At 41.4% G+C, this 19367-nt stretch overlaps 1 long non-coding RNA gene across 1 annotated transcript in view; it reads right to left on the reverse strand.

Moving 5' to 3' along the window:
- The window catches only part of LOC109547831 (uncharacterized), a 75847-nt gene that overhangs the window by 42986 nt on the left and 13494 nt on the right, over positions 1 to 19367 (reverse strand). Inside the window, exon 3 of the long non-coding RNA XR_002173760.3 lies at positions 7923 to 8027. This is a non-coding gene — a long non-coding RNA (uncharacterized lncRNA). The remainder of the gene's footprint in view (positions 1 to 7922; positions 8028 to 19367) is intronic.

The raw sequence follows: 19367 nt of genomic DNA on the forward strand, positions 1-19367 counted from the left end.
TGTGCTGTTGAATTTGGTTTGCTATTTGTTTGTTGAGGATTTTTGCATTAATATTCATCAAGGACATTGGTCTGTATCTTCATTTTCTTGTAGTGTCTTTGTTTGGCTTTGGTATCAGGGTCAGGGTAATGCTGGCTTCATAAAATGAGTTTGGAAATGGTCCCTCTCTTCTAATTTTTTGAAGAATTTAAGGAGGATTCATATTAATTTTTCTTTAAATGTTTGGTAGAATTCTCCAGTGAAGCTATCTGATGCTGGGCTTTTCTTTGTTGGGAGGTTTTTGATTACTTAACTCATAATCCTTACTGGTTATAGTTCTGTTCATAATTTTTATTTCTTTGTGAATCATTCTGGAAGGTTATAAATTTCTGGGAATTTATCCATTTCTTTTAAGTTATCTACTTTATTGGCATATCATTGTTCTAGTTTCCCACTATGACATCAATTATAATGTCTACTCTTTCATTTCTGATTTTAGTTATTCAGTCTTCTCTCTTTTTTACATACTCTAGCTATGAGTTTGTCAATTTTATTGATCTTTTCACAAAACCAACTTTTAGGTTTGTTAAGTTTTTCTATTGTTTTTCTACTATTTGATTTATTTACACTCTAATCTTTATTATGTCCCTCCTTCTACTAACTTTAGGTTTAGCTCTTCTTCTAATTCCTTGAGGTATAAAATTAGGTTGTTTATTTGAGAAATTTCTTCTTTTTTAATGGATGTACTTTCCACTATCAACTGATCTCTTTTTACTGCTTTCACTTTATCCCATAAGTTTTGATGTGTGTTTTCATTTTCATTTGTCTCAAGATATTTTCAAACTTTCCTTGTGATTTCTTCTGTGACCAATTGGTTGTTTAAGAGTATGCGGTTTAATTCCCACAAAACTGTGAATTTTCCAGTTTTTCTTCTTCTATTGAATTCTAGTTTCATTCTACTGTGGTCAGAAAAAATACTTGGTATGACATATTATGACTTTTAAAAGCCAGTCCCCAAAAGCTATATACTTCATGATTCTATTTATATAGCATTCTTGAAATGACAAAATTATACAAATGGAGAACAGATTAGTAGTTGCCAGGAGTGAGAGATGGGGGTGAGAAGGAAGTGAGTGTGCCTGTAAGAGGGTAACAGGAGGGTTCCTTGTAATGGAACTGCTTTGTATCTTGATTGTATCAATATCAATATCCTGGTTATTGTACTGTACTATAGTTTGCAAGATGTCATTGGGGAAATTGAGGAAATGGTATACAGGATCTTCTCTGTTTTATGTCTTACAATTGCATGTGAATCTACCATTATTTCAAAATTAAAGGTTTAATTTAAAAAATCTCTAGAGAGGCAAGTATAGCATTTGAGTTGAGAGTCAAGTATAGAATACAGAGTTTGTTGTCACACAGAACAAGTTTCCAGTCCCAATTCCATCATTAGTAGTTGTTTGATTTTGTCTTAACCTCCCTGAACCAGAAATCCCTCGTCTTTTGAATGGGTTAGTAATAGCACCTATCCCATAGGGATATGCAAGGATTCAATGAATTAAGGTATAGAAAGTCTTATCCCCAAGCCAGGCACATGGTAACTCCACAGATGCCGTTCCTAATTATTACTTCACATTTTCTCTCTCTCAATACAGTCCACAATTGGTGAGTATCATTTTAGGAACACAGGAGAAATAACAAGATATAAAAATAGGAAGATTTTTTTTTTTTACATTGAAGCTGAGCAAAGACTTAGTGTGAACATCTCAAATGCGTAAATTACAATGAGACACAAACGCAGTTATAATTAAACTAAGCTATTTTATTAACTAGAAACAAAGTCACTGCCCAGGTTTATGCATCTCCTTTTTCTTTTTTTATGAAACAGAGAACCAATTAAACAGCCTGAGTAGAAGTTTGAATTAGCATTAAATAGAGGCACAAAAGTGATAAAGATAATTCCTTGCTAGTTCCCCAAATCGCTAACAATAATAACTAAAATCAATTAAAGTTTTCCTAAGATGAACTTTTCCTTGGAAAAAAATTTCTGTGATGTTCACACTTTTATGAATTCAATTGCCCAAGTTTTTGTGCTTTCGTCCTCCAAGGAGTATTCTTTTCAAAATCAGGAGAGGCTGTAAGAGCATGTGAACCCTCTCTTTTACAGAATAGTGGTGGATGGAGATAACAAAGGCAATTGAAGTCCCTTGAAAAAAATGTAAATTTGTCTTACCAACTATTTTTATATTCTTCCCTAACAAGCAGCTAACCATCAAACACATGGACTGAACAGCATTTGCATGTTTATTCTGACCTGATCACCAATTGCTAAAAAGGGAGGAAAAGAAACACTCTAGGTCAGGATAAAATTTAAACAGTCTGTAGAGTTGAGGATACCATGCATCCTTTGCACTTTAAATCATCATGGATTCAAGACATCATAGGGACTTCCCTGGTGGCACAGTGGTTAAGAATCTGCCTGCCAATGCAGGGGACACGGGTTCAATCCCTGGTCCAGGAAGATCCCACATGGCACAGAGCAACTAAGCCTGTGCACCACAACTACTGAGCCTGCGTTCTAGAGCCTGCAAGCCACAACTACTGAAGCCCACATGCTCTAGGGCCCATGTGCCGCAACTACTGAGCCTACGTGCTGAAACTACTGAAGCCCGTGTGCCTAGAGCCCATGCTCCGCAACAGAAGAAGCCACTACAATGAGAAGCCTGTGCACTGCAACAAAGAGCAGCCCCACACGCCACAACTAGAGAAAGCCCAGAGGCAGGAATGAAGAAGACCCAATGCAGCCAAAAATAAATAAATTAATAAATAATAAATAAAATTTATTTTAAAAAAAGACTTCACAGGAGACAAAAATTAAATTTTAAAACAGAGAACAAAAGAACCCAGCAGAACATGGAGAATATGATTTTCCTAATGAAGTTTTACTATTGGTGAGGATGACTCTATTACCCTGGTGAAATGAACAGAACACGCACATTGAAATCAGACAAACTTTAGTCAAAACCCAAGCTCTCGAATAGCCAAAGCAATCTTGAGAAAGAAAAACGGAGCTGGGGGAATCAGGCTCCCTGACTTCAGACTATACTACAAAGCTACAGTAATCAAGACAGTATGGTACTGGCACAAAAACAGAAATATAGATCAATGGAACAGGATAGAAAGCCCAGAGATAAACCCATGCACATATGGTCGACTTATCTTTGATAAAGGAGGCAAGAATATGCAGTGGAGAAAAGACAGCCTCTTCAATAAGTGGTGCTGGGAAAACTAGACAGCTACATCTAAAAGAATGAAATTAGAACCCTCCCTAACACCATACACAAAAATAAACTCAAAATGGATTAAAGACCTAAATGTAAGGCCAGACACTGTCAAACTCTTAGAGGAAAATACAGGCAGAACACTCTATGACATAAATCACAGCAAGATCCTTTTCGACCCACCTCGTAGAGAAATGGAAATAAAAACAAAAATAAACAAATGGGACCTGATGAAACTTCAAAGCTTTTGCACAGCAAAGGAAACTATAAACAAGATGAAAAGACAACCCTCAGAATGGGAGAAAATATTTGCAAATGAAGCAACTGACAAAGGATTAATCTCCAAAATTTACAAGCAGCTCATGAAGCTCAATATCAAAAAAGCAAACAACCCAATCCAAAAATGGGTGGAAGACCTAAACAGACATTTCTCCAAAGAAGATATACAGATTGCCAACAAACACATGAAAGAATGCTCAACATCATTCATCATTAGAGAAATGCAAATCAAAACTACAATGAGATATCATCTCACACCAGTCAGAATAGCCATCATCAAAAAATCTACAAACAATAAATGCTGGAGAGGGTGTGGAGAAAAGGGAACCCTCCTGCACTGTTGGTGGGAATGTAAATTGATACAGCCACTATGGAGAACAGTATGGAGGTTCCTTAAAAAACTAAAAATATAACTACCATATGACCCAACAATCCCACTACTGGGCACATACCCTGAGAAAACCACAATTCAAAAAGAGTCATGTACCAAAATGTTCATTGCAGCTCTATTTACAATAGCCAGGGCATGGAAGCAACCTAAGTGTCCATCATCAGATGAATGGATAAAGAAGATGTGGCACATATATACAATGGAATATTACTCAGCCATAAAAAGAAACGAAATTGAGTTATTTGTAGTGAGGTGGATGGACCTAGAGTCTGTCATACAGAGTGAAGTAAGTCAGAAAGAGAAAAACAAATACCATATGCTAACACATATATATGGAACCTAAAAAAAAAAAATGGTCATGAAGAAACTAGGGGCAAGACGGGAATAAAGACACAGACCTACTAGAGAATGGACTTGAGGATATGGGGAGGGGGAAGGGTAAGCTGGGACAAAGTGAGAGAGTGGCATGGACATATATACACTACCAAATGTAAAATAGATAGCTAGTGGGAAGCAGCCGCATAGCACAGGGAGATCAGCTCGGTGCTTTGTGACCACCTAGAGGGGTGGGATAGGGAAGGTGGGAGGGAGGGAGACATGAGAGGGAAGAAATATGGGGACATATGTATATGTATAACTGATTCACTTTGTTATAAAGCAGAAACTAACAAACCATTTCAAAGCAATTATACTCCAATAAAGACGTTTTAAAAAATAAAAATAAAAAAAAACAAGCTCTACCAATTACTTGCTGTGTGACTTCAGACAAGTTATTGGGTTGGCCAAAAATTTCATTCGGTTTTTTCCATAAGATTTTACAGTAAAGATGAATGAACTTTTTGGCAAACCCAATACTAACCTCTTCAAGCTGCAGGTTTTTCATCTGTAGAACTGGGGTTAAAGTAGCTGTCTTGCTGGTGGCCCTGGAACCAAGTTAGAGCACGTGGACGACACGCCCACCTCAGTCCCTGGCTCACAACAGGAGCTGAGGATAGTGGTAGATCCCTTCTCTCTTTGCTCTTGTATCTTCTGTTTCTTTTGTTATTGTGGCTTATTGTTGGGTTCAAGTTACTCCCCACTACTGATTATGAAACTATTCCTTAAGGACCAAACCCTGACTTTTCATGGCAACACTGAAGGAAAATGTGATGCCTGTCAAGTCTGGATATTCCATTTCCAGGTTATTACTGACAAGTAAATCCTTCTGAATCAATTGCAATCCACACATGCTAAATAAAGTTCACATAACATTCATTCTTTGGAATATTAAAAAGGAGAGAGAAATAGATTAAGGGAATGGGGGTTGGAGAAGAGCTCAACTCCACTGACAGGAGGCACTTTATAGATCCATGGGTTCATTCCCATAATCTTGCAAAGTGAGTGGTCTCTCCCATCACCTCAAGTGAAGGCCCCTGAACTCATGCAGAGGAGCTTGAAGGTCTGCCTCTAACCCAGTTTCAGTGACCAAAAATTCAGAAAATTGATAAAGTGGTTGTCTCCTTGAAAGAGCGAAGTTAGATGGGTCTCTCATGGGCCAAGAAGCAGGAATCTGGGTTTAAGCCAAGGTTGAAATCTCCTTTGATTACTTATCCATTATGCCTTCACTTCCTTATGCCTTAACTTTTTCCTAATTGAATAGAAGCAATGTACCATTGTAGGATGTATTCTGACATGAAAAAATGTTAATAATAATGTGCATGAATTAGTACACGGTCAGAAAACTCTGATCCTTTTGTGTGTCTCTGGTTATCCATCCTGGCATGTATGATACGTTGTTACAATAATGGCCCTAATGAATGACGTTGTCCCGTGTCCGCTTCTCTTTGCAGTGTGGCTTGCCACTCCTCCTCTCAAGTAGAATCTACGTCCCCATCATTTGAATGTTAGCTGGGCTTGTGACTTTTTTGGACCAATAGCATGTGGTAAAGTGAGTGTGTGGCTTCCAAGGCTAAGCCGGAAGATGCCTTGCAGCTTGTGGAGAGGCCCCATCGAGAGCCAACACCAACCATCAGACAAGCAAATGAGGTCATCTAGGAATGGCCTGGCCCCAAGCTCATCAACCAACTCTCTGAGAACATGTGAATGAGTCCAGCCAATACTAGAGGAGCAAAAGGATTTCCCAGCTGAGTCTAGTCCTGTGACACTATGAGTTATAATAAATTTGGTCTTGGCCTCATGTTTCTGGTAGAGCTCCTAAAACCCTTGGAATTTCCTAAGTGATGAGAGTAACAAAGGTGTCTTTTGTTATGTTAATGAAGTTACACTGGAACTGCACCTAAGGATGGAGGCTGGTTGTCAGGAGAACCAACCATGTTGGTTAGAGGATTAGGACTTTCAGTCCCAACCTCCTGACTTCCCAGGAGGGAAGAAGGACTGGAGGTTGAATCAACTGCCAATGGCCAATGATTTAATCAAATCTGCTTGTGTAATGAAGCCTCCATAAAAAACCTAAAAGAATGGGGTTTAGAGAGCTTCCCGGTTGGTGAACGTGTGAAGATGTAGGGAGAATGGTCCACTGGAGAGAGCACGGAAGCTCCGTGCCCCTTCCCCATACCTTGCCCTGAGCATCTCTTCCAGCTGACTGTTCCTGAGCTATACCCTTTTATAGTAAACTGGTGATCTAGTAAATAAATGTTTCTCTGAAATCTGTGAACTACTCTAGCAAATCAGTCAAACCCAAGGAAGGGGTCATTGGAATCTTCAACCTATAGCTGGCCCATCAGGAGCACAGGTGACAACCTGGATGTGTGACTGGCGTCTGAAGGGGGGCTGCCGCTTTATAGAACTCAGCCCTTACCATGCAGCACGTGACCCTATCTCCAGGTAGACAGTGTCAGAATTGAGTTGGCATGTAGGACACCCAGCTGGCGTCAGAGAATTGCTTGGTGGTGTGGGGAAAAAACCCACACATTGCAAATGGGTGTGGAATCATAAGCCCAAATCGCCAATGCATGGAACTGTGATCACATACACAGTTATAGTTTTAAGCTACTAATTTCTGGCTTGTTTTTTTACTCAGTAATAGATAACTGACACACTAGGGGAAAGGACCTAGTGTGGCAAACTTTTGATTCAGAATAAAAGTGAAGCACAGGAAACCAATCACCCCCACCTCCCATTTTTGTTACATCCAGTTGCCTTTTTTTTCATTCTTTTTTTTTTTCCCTTGGTAGTTCTGCAACTTTTTTTTTTTTTTTGCGGTACGCGGGCCTCTCACTGCTGCGGCCTCTCCCACTGCGGAGCACAGGCTCCGGACGCGCAGGCCCAGCAGCCATGGCCCACGGGCCCAGCCGCTCCGCGGCATGTGGGATGCTTCCGGACCGGGGCACGAACCCGTGTCCCCTGCATCGGCAGGCGGACTCTCAACCACTGCACCACCAGGGAAGCCCTCTGCACTTTTAAGATGACTAATCACCCTTATTTTGCGATGCCTCCTGGATTTTCTTCACTACTTTCCTCCCCCGACCCCTGACCTCACAGTCTCCTTCCCCACCACCTTTGCCAGCTTCTTTTCCTCTAGATTCTCAGCATCCCAGTTCTTGACTCTCTGCTATTCTCTCCCCGTCTCACTCCTTTGGTGAGCTCACTCACTCGTGTGGGTTTCCCCTGACAATTAACTCTATTCTGAAGTCAAACAAGTGTTTATCTATTGCCTGATCTCTGCACATCATTGATTTTCAATAAGCCCCTGTCAGTTGCTTTTCATATGGACCCATATGGAAAATAAAATACACACATGGACTGTGGATCTCAGAATTATGTTGGACAAAACTGAAAACATCTGAAAGTCTCTTACGTGGTTCTGATTTCAAGAGATTTCCCACCTGACTGTGAAAGTCTGCATATTAAATTCCAGTCCAAATATTTCCCATCCACAATGAGGAAGCCAAAAAAAAAAAACACAACAACAAAAAAAAGCCAGTAGGAGCACAACTCTTATTGTCAACCCAAAAACACAAGATGAATGAACGACTCAAGTGTTAAATACTCACATGTCACTGTGGCTGCAATACCTTTTCGCAATCTTCAGTTAAGCACTCAGAGATGCTTCTGCCAGTTCCAAACAGGAATGCACACGTAGCTCTGGGCTTCAAAGGCTGAAATAAAACAATAACTTCAATGTTACAAGTCCTCAGAGTGAAAACAACCGAGATGTAGCCTTTTTCTGGCTGTTGTGTGTTTCAATCCCTGCAGGCCAATTAAGTTCTTTCAAAGCCTCAGCGAGGGCTTGAAGGTTAATTAAAATGTGTGATTTAGGAAAAAGGGGAAAAACCAAACTGAGAATGGTATATAGGCACATACTCCACCAGCTGCCTTGGAAGGAACATTTAATTAACCAGCAGTGAGGCGCATCACCGGCTTTCTCCCCATCTCTGCACAGATACCAAGGTCTCAGTAGGTGATGTTTGCAAAGACAGCAAATGGAATGTCTCTCCATCCCCCACTCTGTCCCCTCCTCTTAGACAGGGATCTTGCTTTTCAGTGTCTTTATTATCATACTGGGCTGACTTCCTCCCACAAATAGTAGATCCTTCCCCATTGACCCTCCTCCAAAGCCCCACAGAGGAATTTTTCTCATCGCTCCTATTCCTTCCACACACAACTTGCCCATCTATTTTCTGCTTTTCAGAGTGGCAGCTATTTGGTTAATTAGTTAATGGCCTGTTACTATGTTAATCTCTGGAAACACCTACATTTAACTGAAGGACCCATAGGGCTTGAAAGCCCATCAATGGAAAGGGGTGGCCAGCCTCGGAGAAAGCCCCAATGATGCCTGCCTCCTGGTATGCACACCTGTATGTAATCCCCTCCCACATTTTACCAGGGCTGGTCTGGGTGATCAATATCATATAACAGAAGTAATACTGTGTCACTTCCAAGAGCCGGTTATTTAAAAAAAACCCTTCCATCTTAGGTTTCCTCTCTCTTGTATTACTTTCCTGTAGGGGAAACCACGGAGTAGGAGCCCTATGGAGAGACCTTCATAGTGAGGAAGTGAAGAGTCCAGTTAGTAAGCTTGGAAGTGGTTCCTTCAGCCCCAGTGAAGCCTCAGAGGCTGCATATTTTATTGATTGCTTGGCTGTGACTTCACGAGAGATGATGATCTAGAACCACACAGTTAAGTTGCTCCCAGATTCCTAACCTACAGAAACTGACATAAATATATTGTTGCTTTAAGCCACTACATTTTGGGGTAATTTGTTATGCAGCAGTAGAGAGCTGATACAGAAAGTCTGGATCTTTCCCAAACTTTTCCTACTGAGCAGCACACAGAGGTGACTTGCTGAAGTTGAGTGAGCTGAGCACCATTTTCCGGGTGTTTCTAGGAAGAAAAGAAGAGAGCAGACACTTCGAGAAAAGTGTCACATGGGGAGGGGAGGGTGGGATCGAGAGGAGAGTGTTGCTGGGCAGAGTCAGCAGGTGCTGGAGAAGGAAACAGGTGACTGCTCAGGAGTCCAGGTTTTCTCCCTCGTCAGGTTAGGCTTTGAAGCCTCCTCTGTCCCACCATTTCTCTCTTCCTCAGGCCTCAGCCACCATGAGGCTGGTGAAAAGCACGTCTCAGGACATGAACCAGGACCCTCTGAGGTTCATGGCAGATGACTGGGGCCAGAGCCAGGACCCAGGGAAGAGGTCTAGGACTGGAAGGGACATCAGTTACTTTGGATGCCAGACTGAGGGTTCCTTCAATACTGAGACTGAGGTCAAGGTAAGCACAAACCAGCTGTCCCTGAAGGGTACAAGCTCAGCTGCAGACTGGCTACATGCTGCTCTCCACCAGCCTGCCTGTCTCCCATGATCCCTGCCAAGGTGTGTATCTCCTTTCTTCAAGGTTTCCTTTGAGGTGATGATACACATCTTGTTCCTTTTGCATGAAATGAGCTTTTGTGTGATGATTGCCCAGTTGTTAGGAGAAAGGATCTGGGGCGTGTGAGAGAGGAAGGTGGCAGTCTTGTTCAGTGGACTAACTTGCAGAATCATGTGGGCATTTACTAAAATGCGGATTGCTCAGTCCTATTCATGCATTCATTCATTTAATACATAGTTGTCAAAAGGTTTCAGGCATTGGTATAGGTGCAAGGATACAGAAGTAAATGAATCAGATATTCCTGTGTGAATGAAGCTTACATCAGAGATTTTGATTCAGGAGAACTGACTCTTCCTTCTGTGGCTCCAGGATGCAGCCAGGTTGACCAACCACTGGCCTAGTCCAACCTTAGACCCAACAATGTGACTGTCTTTTTTTCAATACTCACTTTTTTATTATGCAATATTTGATACTTACTAAAGAATATAACATACATGTTATAGAATATAATAAGAGAATGAATGCTTGTGAACCCACTACTGACTTATATACTAGAACATCATTCAAACTGTCCCATCCACCCTTGCTTTCACCTCTCTCCTCCTGCTTCCACCAGAGTCCTTCACCTCCTTGGTTAAGTTTATTCCTAAGTATTTTATTCTTTTTGATAATTGTAAATGGTATTATTTCCTTAATTTCCTTTTTGGAAATAATGAGCTCATTATTAGTGTATAGAAAGGCAACTGATCTTTTTAATGTTGATTTTGTAACCTGCAGGTTTACTGAATTTGTTGATTATTTCTAACAGTTTAGGACCATTCACTGTGACCAAATGCAATTTATCTCTAGGATGCCAGGACTGTTCAACATATACAAATTAATTAATGTGATACACCACATTAACAGAAAAAAGGATAAAAACCACATGATCATCTCGATAGATACAGAAAAAGCATTCGACAAAATTCAACACCAGTTCATGATAAAACTCTCACAAACTAGGTATAGAAGGAACTTACCTCAACGCAATAAAGGTCACATACGAAAAGCCCACAACTAACATCTTGCTGAAAACTGAAAGCTTTTCCATTAAGATCAGGAACAAGATAAGGATGCCCACTCTCACTACTTCTATTCAGCATAATACAGGAAGTCCTAGCCACAGCAATCAGTCAAGAAAAAGAAATAAAAAGGGTTCAAATTGGAAACGAAGTAAAGTTATCTCCATTTACAGATGACATGATCTTATATGTAGATAACTTTAGACTATACACACACACACAAATGTATTAGAAGTAATAAATGAATTTAGTAAGGTTTTAGGATACAAAATTAACATGCAAAAATCAGTTGCATTTCTATGACGTTCAAGTATGATAGATTAGTGGCAGTGGATTCCTCTGATTAGTGGAAGATGTCTTTGGACTGAATCTCAGATAAAGAAAAGTTGCCTCCTACCTGTGGTATTTTGTAATTGGTATTGGGTGCAGGTCTTATCTTTTGGGGAGAGGTGCACTGTACAGTAGAAAGAGCATGGACTTTGGAGTCAGACAGACCTGAGTTTAAGTTCTCTTCCCATCACTCCACAGTTTCTGACTTTGTGAAAGCTATTTTCTCTCGCCGAGCCTTTGTTTCTCGTCTGTAAAATGAGATTATTAATATTTACTTCACAGACTTATTGTCAGAATGAGACATATGATGTATATGAATATAGAATGCCTAAAATTTAGTAGAGTTTCATAAAATTTGGCTGTGAAAGGTGGCAATAGGAGAATAAGTATAAACAGTAAAAGCAAAAGTATTTATCAAGCACCCAAACCTTATGTAAGAATTCTTCCCTCTGAATGCCCAGACTTTTCAGTCACTCCTCCTTCCTCAAATTTCTCAGAAGCTCTAAACAGAGGAGAGAGTGTGAGCACGTCAGTGTAGAAAGGGGAAAATATCTACTCCCCACGGTGTTCTTAAACTTGGCCAAACCCACAGTAGCTTCCATGTGTTTGTGACTGAGAAGCAATATAGTAGAGTTGGAAAAGCATGTTTTGCCACCAGATCCCTCTAGCTGCAGATGTATTCTCTGCAGCTTACTAGTGGTGTAAGGTGAGTAATTCCTATGAGCCTTGGTTTACTCATCTATAAAATGGGAATTATGTCCAGCTCGTTAGCTTATTTTAAGTAAGACAGTATACATAAATCTCCAAACACAGTTCCTGGAATCTAGAAAATGCTCACCAAATACTGATGTCCTCTCTTTCTGTTCTCCCATCTGAATCATTCAGAGAAACTCTAATAACTCCCAGAGATGTATAAAGAACTCCAGGGTTTATTGCATGATTCAAGAAAAAGGTTATATTATAACCTTTTTGAATGTACAATCACTTCTCAAGAAAGAGGAAATCGGGCTTCCCTGGTGGCGCAGTGGTTGAGAGTCTGCCTGCTGATGCAGGGGACGCGGGTTCGTGCCCCGGTCTGGGAAGATCCCACATGCCGCGGAGCGGCTGGGCCCGTGAGCCATGGCCACGGGGTCTGTGCGTCCGGAGCCTGTGCTCCACAACGGGAGAGGCCAGAGCGGTGAGAGGCCCGCATACCACCAAAAAAAAAGAGGAAATCATTTGTATGCCCTAATTTTTATATTATTTTTGCTCCACTTCCAGGTAATACTTAAAATACACAGGATTCAAATAAATTTATGAAATTATCCAAAGCACAGATGAAGCCTATATGAATGTCTAACTGTTACTTATAGACCAAGAACTAGCTCTATGGAAAAGATTTAGAGATGAAAGGGAACTTAGAGCACATGCAGGCTAAGTGCACACTCCATGTGGGAATCCCAACCAGACCACCTTTTAGAGACAGAACGGTACTGGAATACCTGGATTCAAATCCCAGCTCCGCCCCTAATTATCTGTGTGACCTTGGGCAACAAACTCTCTGAGCCTCATCTCCTCATCTCTAAAATGGGAATAATTATAGGACCTGACTTTTAGGGTTGTTGTGAGAATTAATATATCTGTATCTAGAGTGAAAAAATGAAGTACAAAACAGTTTGTATAACCTGTTCACCGTAAAAAATGCAATTATTGTGTGCACTCATATGTATGTACACATAGAACATCTCTGGAAGATTCATTAGAAACTGGTATCATTGGTTCCTTCTGGGGAGAACAGCTTGGCATTAGGGATGGAAGGGACACATGCTTTTCATTATACCCTCTATCTTTTCAATTTTGTAAAGAAAGCTTGTATTATAATGTATATATATATAATATACGTATGTATCAACAGTGTCTATTTATACTAACGCCTGGTAATCAGTAAATGTAAGTGGTCCCTGTCATTTTCAAGTGGCCATTGAGCTCTAGCTTGAAACTTCAGGAAACTCAGCCCCTTACAAGGCAGACCTTCCACTATTTGACAGTACTGGTTCTGTCTTCTGGGACTGAATAAAGCAAGGCTACTCTATCCAGAGAGGCAGACCTCCTGATACTCAGAGGCAGCTAGAGCCATGCTCTGCACTGTGCCTCCTGTCATGAAGGGTTTCCAGACCCTCTATTCCCTGGATGACCTCCTCTAACTGCTCCCAGTTTGTCAGCGATCTTTCTGGAGTGTGTCATGCAGAATTAACTCAGTGCTCCAGATGTAGCTAGTGAAATGGGACTAAGATTTCTATTAACAAAGAGTAACTCTGTACCTTTACCAAGACAGAATCACATTGTGTTAGGGGTTTTTGTCTCTTCGTTTTTGTTTTGTTGTAATATTATAAGGTCAAGTTTATTCGGTACTAAATATAGGTCTTTGTCTCTTGGATTTTATCTTATGAGTAAGATGCCCGTGTTCTATCCTATTAATAATACTTTGAATTCTTTCTATTTTTCCCACTTTTGTGTCAGCTACAAAGCTACAAACCAACAAGCAGCTTTCATCCAAGTCATGTGGAAAAGGGCATTTTCTTAAATTGCTGCTAGTAAGTGAGTAGCACTACTCCATCTCAGTGCGTAAGAAAACAAGGGTAGTGGGCATCTTTTGGACATACTCGTGGATGGTGTGGCCCAGAGGGACGCAATCTCTGCAAGGAGACAAAAGCCGCTGATCACAGAAAAATCAATCAATCGATCATTAAGGAGAGGCCCAGAAGAAGAAATACCCAGGCTAAAATTCACACTGAACAAGAAATGACCAATATTAGATACTCTCTGAGAAAATGGTTTTTTTTGGAGAAAAGTGACTGGATTCCTAAACAGGGTAGAAAAAAGTTATCCAAAAGAGGAAGCATTCAATGGAAACTTCAATTAATTCACAGTTCAGTGAGCTCTCCTAATAAAAGCAGACTCTCTTTCCTAGACACTTTGGAGGAAAAGGCTTTTTTATCTTGTAGATGAAGACTCTCAGACCACATGATTTACACCTTCCACAAATGCAAATAACTATTAGATACAAAGGACACCGATTTCTTAACTTGAGGAACCTGCTTTAGAATTAAGGAGAGTGAATGAAAACATGTAAAGAGAACACAGTAATATTAAACAGCAACAAGAAGCCATGGGAAAAAAATAAAAGGAAAGTGGGAAGGAAACCAAAACATCATTGAGAGCCTATTGTGTGCTAACTGCTTTCCATACATGATCTCTTACATTCCTTCCCAAGATTCTTTAGTGTAAATAACCCATTTTTTGTAGATGAGAGAGGTAATTTTCTCAAGGCTTATAGGTAATAAGAAGCCAAATATGACTCGAACCAGGTTTGCCTGACTCTAAATCCTGTACTCCCTCAATGCAACACATTGCCTCCTTGGGTTGCAGTCTATTTGGAGAGAGTAGATATATACAAACTGAAGAAATCAAATTATGCCAGCTATCGCTGAACTGATAATTGACAAAGTTGATAACTTTTGTAGCACAGATTAGAAATTGTTTTGAAGTTCAAAAGCAAAGAAAACCAAAGAAATCTAGAGATGTCAGAGAAGGTGGCTTCACAGAAAGCTTGACCATGTGCTGACCCTTACAAGATGGGTATAGAACTTGACTCGTGGGGAGAGGGTAAGGAAAACAGAAGCCATTGCAGGAAGATAGGAGAACCATTTCTTAAGAAAATTTGTTAAGACCTAGTGTGGTGCATGATATGGAGTGTGAAGAATATAGAAGAAAAAATGACAACTCCAAAGTGTAATGGTGGTCCCACTGACAAGGGTCAAAAGAAAGTAAGGGGGAGACTTCCCTGGTGGTGCAGTGGTTAAGACCCCATGCTCCCAATACAGGGGGCCTGGGTTCGATCCCTGGTCAGGGAACTAGATCCCACATGCATGCCACAACTAAGAGTTGGCATGCCACAACAGAGGAGCCCGTGAGATGCAACTAAGGAATCCACGAGCTGCAACTAAGGAGCCCATGTGCCACAACTAAGACCTAGCACAAATAAATAAATAAATACTTGAAAAACAAGACAGTAATGGGAAAAGATGCTTTTAGGTGAAAGATGATAAATTCTTTTTAGAATTGTTGAACCTAAGATGACAGTGAATTACACAAACTAAAATCTCAGTAGAGGAAACAAACTAAAACTAGTGAGAAAATTGGGCTTGAAATACATATCTGAAGGGTACTTCACCATTGAGGTAATAATTGAATTTAAAGGTATTATTAATGAAGAGAAGAGCATAGTACAAGAAACAAGAGTACTGCTGAAAATCCATAGTTACGTAATTAGAGGATCCAGTGAAAGGTCACTGGAAACATTGTAAGAGTCTCAGAAGAGTGTAGAGTCACAAAAGCCAGAGTAAGAGATGGTCTCAGGTGTGATACCCTGAATGGTTGGCTTCAATTCCCTGCATCCAACCTTTGCCACGGGCTCATCAGAGATGAATGTACCTTTCTGCCCCAGACTTTGAGTTTACCCATATGACCTGTTCTGACCAACAGTGTGTGGGAACATGTGACAAGGTGGCAGCTCCAAGCCTAGGCTCTAAGAAGTTTTCCATGTTTCCACTCAGCTTCTTGTGTCTCTGCCATTACCGTGAGAAGAACATGCCCCAGCTTGCTCACTGATCATGGGAAGAGGATGGGAGAAATGTGGGGAAGAGCCTCCTTGGCTGACCATAGTGTACAGCAGAGCTACCCCAGCAGCCACAGCCTGAAGCAAGAGCCACCAGCCAAATCCATCCTCTATCAGCCAAATCCCTAACAGCCTGCAAAATGTGTGAGCAATAACATCTGATGGTTGTTTTACATCGAGTTTGGGGCTGGTCTGTTACGCAGCTACAGCTAAGCATCAGGATAGCTGACTTGAGCAAATATGTCAGAGATGATATAGAGAAAAAGTACTGAGTTTGGAAACAGGGTAGCCCATAGAGATGTTTAAGAATAAATGCTGATGTAGTTTGTAGTATTTGTTTGACAATGAAACATAGTCCCATTAGACTGTAAGGAGAATACAGGCTGGCAGTGTATGAAGACTAGGCTTTTGAGAGGGGCAGGGAGTTGGAATTCAAACACACCATCGGGGTGGACTCTGAACATATTGCTAGCTGAACACATATAGTTGTTGCAGGCTGGATTACCTGACGATAGAGCCTTTTTCATCAGCTATCTTGAATAAAATGTGTCTGTGCTTCTGAATCAGTGCTGTCGGTACAGAATTCTTTAGAAATGCAGAATTATTATTTAAGAGCATATGGTCTGAAATGGCTCTAAAGGAATATCCTGTGATAGACAGTGAAAATGTGTGTCTCTCAATAAATAAATAAATAAATGATGATGTTTTAGGCAAATTGCAAGTGCAAAAACTAGATTTCAAGGAATAAAGAACAGTGGGAAGAGTTAGGAAATGCACTCATAAGTAGAGATCACTTAGTCGAGAAGCCTTGAGGTTAAAATATAGAGGATAACTATTAGCAGGATATTCAAAGATCACATCCCAATCAAAGTGGCTTGTGCATTACTTGGAAGCACAGGGAAGGAGTCTGTGGGGTGCGGGTGGAGGAGATAGGGAGGCTGGTGTTTGTGGAGCAGGACAGCCTCGATGTGGAGGGAAGGGTCCCCAGACATCAAGAGAGGAACGGTGTACAGCACAGAGCATAAAATAAGTGATTCTGCAATCTCCAAGGGGACATAATAAAGGAACTGAAGTCAGTTCCTGAATCAACAGGCCACAGATGGAAGGAGCATTTTTTCGGTGAAGTCCTTAGATTGTGTTGCTAGCAATGATGGGGGTGTGAAAGAGTATTACATATTTGCCTGTGAAATTTCTGTTTTCCTTACAGTGAATAGTATTCTGAAGAGTCAAACATCTAACGAAGAGATGCATCCAAAGAGCTCTACAGTTTTTGTGGTGAGAGAAAGAATTTGACACCCTACATAAAATTCAAGACCATGGCTTTGGGTATCTTAGGGTACTTCTCAGTGACCAATCATGATGTCAAATGGGGAAGTGCAAGTTAATGGGGCCACTAGGAGAGAAGGGAAGCATGTTGTCTCTTGGAAGAGAAGTATGAGGCACTGATGCTCTGAGCTGTTACTGGACTGCTCTAGGCTAACAAGAGTGCCACCATCTTCATGTTCCTATGACCCAGGAGGACATGAGACTTCCTTTCACTGGCCTGCCTTCACAGTCTCCAGCCAACTATATGACTGTATCTGTCTGAAGGCCTTTCAACATTACATAATATAATAGGACAATGAAACAGGCCTGAGAGCAATTCATAGATGATGCTGGTTCCGTTTTTGAACACTGGTTTGTAGGATGTGTCCCAACCTAGCTGAGACCAAAGTCTCCAAGCTGTCTGAGCAAAATGGAATAGGAGCCATTGTCCAAAGATCTATTCCTGGCAGGGCTGCTGCTGACTCACCAGGAGAGGTCACAAGCACCACGGCAACCACGCCATCACCGGCAAGCTGTTCTGCCTCATTTCTGCTCTAATGCAGAAGTCAGGACAATACTTACTCTGCCTGCTCTGACCTCCGTGGAGTATTATCAAGGCTTCCCTCCGGCTCAGCACTCCTTGCTTCCCTCCCATCTCAGCCTGTCTGGATGGTCAGGGAAACACTGAGACCTGGATGCTTGGGGCCACTGGCCCCTTGGCTGCAGGCACACCTGCAAGCAAGTGAAGCCAAGGTTATTCCCAGAGCACCTGTCAGGTGTGTGTGTGTGCGGGGGGGTACATCTGAGAGAAGGGGATAGTGCAAGAGGTTGGAGGGAAGAGTTTCTTGGGTTTTCCAGTGAAGGAAAAACAAACGCACTGCACTCTGAGGAGAAGGGAATCCAGTGTCTGGCACGCTCCCAGACACTCATTCCAGAGGCACATTTGGAAATGCTACGTGGGACAAAGAAGAAGCCTGTAGGGTGGTTCTAGTGACATGAGCCAGGATACCCACTAGCTACCCTAGGTTCAGATTTTAAAATTTGCTGTTGCCGTATGTCAGGCGGCTTATGATTGGCAGGAATTCCCTAATCAACGAACGCACAGTCCACACTGGATATTATTGTTGAAAAGCACACCTTTCCAACCTTTCTAAGCTCTCCTCTGTACTGTGGGGATGAGAAGCTCAAAACCCACGGTTCCCAGGCTCCCTTGCCAGTAGACCCAGTTAGATTCAGCCAGTGAGAAGCATTTGCTTGAGACTTTGAGGCAGAAGAGAAGAAGAGCCAGTTAGGCTCTAAGTGGCAGCTGCAGACCAGGACGTGGGTATGTGTCAGCAGATGACAGACATGGCAAGGATTTTACGTGAGGCTATCAGGCATCCTCCCGAGAGCCACCCACTTTTCCATGTGGAGGTCAGCTAAAACCACAGTGAGGGCTTCTTGTAAGCCTGTCTTCCTGGTTTCTAGACAGAAATCTTGCTTCCCTTTACCCTCCCCCCACCCCCAGCCTTCCAACCTAAGGCCTTCCAATTATGCTGACTCCAGTACCATTTATTCAACCTTTTCCTCCTTCAGATACCTGGGGTAGCTTCTGTTTTACTGACCAAACCCTGACTGATACACAATCTATATGCTTCTGATTAAAGAATGTTCACAAATATTGACATCTCTGGGTCCTTGACCCAGACTAAGCCCCGGCAAGCCACATCCTCATCTGAGTAATAAAAGCATAGAATGAGATGGGAAACTGCTGGATAGTTTCGAGCATGTATTGCTTTCATACTAAGGAGAAAACAAAGAAAACTTCACATCATATGCCATCAGGGAAATTCAAATTAAAACAGTAAGAAGATACTACTACACCTATTCGAATGGACGAAATCCAGAATCCTGACAATGACCAAATTCTGGCAAGAATGGGGAGTGACAGGAACTCTCCTTCACTGCTGATGGGAATGCAAAACGGTACAGCCACTTTGGAAGACAGTTTGGTCATTTCTTACAAAACCAAACATACACGATCCAGCGATCACACTCTTTAGTACTTACCCAAAGGAGTTGAAAACTTACGTCCACACCAAAATCTGCACATAGATGTTTATAGCAGCCTTATTCATAATTGCCAAAACTTGGAAACCACCAAGATGCTGTACAGTAGGTCAAAGGATAAACTATGACATATCCAGCCAATGAAATATTATTTGGCATTAAAAAGAAATGCCAATGAAGGCAGAAAAAGACACGAAGGAAACTTAAATGCCTATTACTAAGTGAAAGA

This window comes from Tursiops truncatus, chromosome 4 (genome assembly GCF_011762595.2).
Source record: "Tursiops truncatus isolate mTurTru1 chromosome 4, mTurTru1.mat.Y, whole genome shotgun sequence".
NCBI lineage: Eukaryota > Metazoa > Chordata > Mammalia > Artiodactyla > Delphinidae > Tursiops > Tursiops truncatus.